Raw genomic sequence first — 2,126 nt, 5'->3', positions numbered from 1 at the left:
ACCTCCAGGCGGAGAAGCCGCCCAGGCTCGGCTGGCCAGGGTGTGCGCTCCCCTGCAGTGAGGTGGTGTGAGTGTGTGATGTGTGCGTAGTAGGCTTTGCCCCCCCCCCCCATCCCGCACAGCTCCAGTGGGAAGTGGGAAGGGGGGGCGCAGTGGGGGCGCAGCGGGGCGGCAGACGCAAATGCTCACGTCCCTCCGCCTGCGTCTCCAGGCAACAGCAGCCTCGGTCTCGGCTCGGCCCCTCCCCCGCCCCGCCCCGGCTGCGAAGCGTCTGGAACCGCATCCTTCCTCCGCATCCTCGTCCTGCGACCGCATCGTGCAGCAGCTGCCGTTGGAGCCGCCTGTGAGCCATTTCCACCTTTCTCCTTGTGGAGCGGGGACAAGGGGGGCCGAGTGTGTGCAGGGGAGTGTGCACGGGTGTGTGAGCTACGTGTACAGGTGCGTGTGCGGTGCGTGTGCGAGATGCGTATGCAGGGATGGGGGGGGGGTCACTGCGGCTGACCCAATGGCGGCCAGGTCGAGCCGGGGTCCTCCCTTGGGGTCTCGGCTGACGGGAGCGGGGAAGCTGTCCCCAGGCCTCCCGGACGATCGGGGGCCTCCGCGGGGTGAGCCACTGCCCGGACCTTCCTGAAGAACCGTAGGTATCCAGCCTTGCACAGACCCGACGGCTGCCCGGATCTCCGCACAGTGGGGCAGCTCGGCGGGCGCGCTGGGGGTGGGGGGGTCGGACTGCTGAACATCAAGGCGCCCGCCACGGTCTGAGAGAGACACTGGGAGGGGGGCGTCCCTGAGGTGGGGAGGGGGTGCCGGTTCCAGAATCCGTTCAGCTCTGTCTGAGGGTGGGAGAGACCTGGGGCCGGGGGGAGTGGCGGGGGGTGGGCGGCGGGGCGCGGAGGCACAAGGCGGCGGAGGCACAGATCACGGAGAAGCTCTGCTGGCACCGACAGCGGGGTGGCCGTGGCGGGGGCGGCTGGTGGCGGTCAGGAGGCAGGCAGAGGGGTCTTTCTCCAGAACCACCTGCCGCAGCCCCAGGACGCGGGGCCACAGGTGGCTGGTGTGTGGGAAGCCGAAGCTGGGGGCCGCCCCGCGCTTCTCCTCCCAGGAGCCCTCCTCCGTGGGCTGCGCTCGCAGTTCACCTACCCTTGAACCAAAAGCCGAACCCAGGACCGGCCCCAGGGCTGCGGCTGGGGCGGGGGGCGGGGTGTAGGGGCGCGGGGGCGGAGGCGCGTGCTCCGCTGGCTTTCAGCAAAGCACGCAGTGCCCTGCGCTCCGCAGTGACATGCACGCTCCCGACAGGCGCGGGACGCTCGCGCCCAGCCCGCACAAGCCCGCGCCCCTGCGCACGGGCGCGCGCCCTCCTGCGTGACGCAGCAGACGAGGGGGGCGGTGAACGCGAGTCCGCGCCCGCGGATCTGCCGCGGGGTTTCTGTAGTGCGCTCAGCTCAGGGCCCTCGTCCCGCCTCTCCCTGCGTGCGTCGGTCCGTCCGCACAGCCTCCCCACCTGTCCCTTGCCCCCTCCCCAAACATCGGAGAGGAGCCTACACCGCCCCCACCCACGAGTCCACGGGGTGGGGAGCAGATGAGCCGCTGGAGAAGACTATTACAGCGCAGGGCGGACGGGGGGCGGCGGGAGGAGAGGGGGCGAACCCCTAGTCCGCGGAGCTGTGTCTGTGGTGTGAATGAGCCCAGCCAGCCTCCCCGGAGGCCCCCATGACTCAGCAAGGGAGATGAATTCGGGGACAGGGGGGGTCGCACCCGCAGCCCAGCCCCTTCCCCGGCATTCTGCTTGGGGCACGAGGCCTGGAACCAGACGCGCAGAGTCCAGAAGGCCCCAAATGGCTCCTTTCCTTCATGAAGATGTGTCATCCCCGGCTCCGTTTCCATGGAAACCCGCGGTGACGTAACACAGACGTCACGCCTTGTCGGAGGAGTTGGAGCTTAGGTTTGGCTGTAGAGGACCCCAGAGGCGGAGCTCCTGGTAGGAGGAGGCCTCCTGTGGGGAGACTGGGCAGACCCGGGCCAGCCTTCCAGCGGGCGTGGCCACCAACCCGAGTGGCGGAGCTGCGGGGCTGCGGGGCTGCGGGGCTGCGGGGCTGCGGGGCTGCGGGGCTGCGGGGCTGCGGGGC

At 70.5% G+C, this 2,126-nt stretch overlaps 1 protein-coding gene across 3 annotated transcripts in view; it reads left to right on the top strand.

The window, feature by feature from the left end:
• Nucleotides 1-233: 233 nt before the first annotated feature.
• The window catches only part of CALY (calcyon neuron specific vesicular protein), a 9,202-nt gene continuing 7,309 nt past the window's right edge, over nucleotides 234-2,126 (top strand). The window contains exon 1 of one of the 3 annotated variants that reach the window (XM_059398892.1): nucleotides 234-343. The gene's annotated coding sequence lies outside the window, so the exon portion shown is untranslated. The other 2 variants (XM_059398893.1, XM_059398895.1) reach the window with 2 other exon arrangements.

The sequence above is a fragment of the Mustela nigripes genome, chromosome 4 (genome assembly GCF_022355385.1).
Source record: "Mustela nigripes isolate SB6536 chromosome 4, MUSNIG.SB6536, whole genome shotgun sequence".
Classification (NCBI taxonomy): Eukaryota; Metazoa; Chordata; class Mammalia; order Carnivora; family Mustelidae; genus Mustela; species Mustela nigripes.
This window is presented reverse-complemented; position numbering and strand designations above follow the sequence as displayed.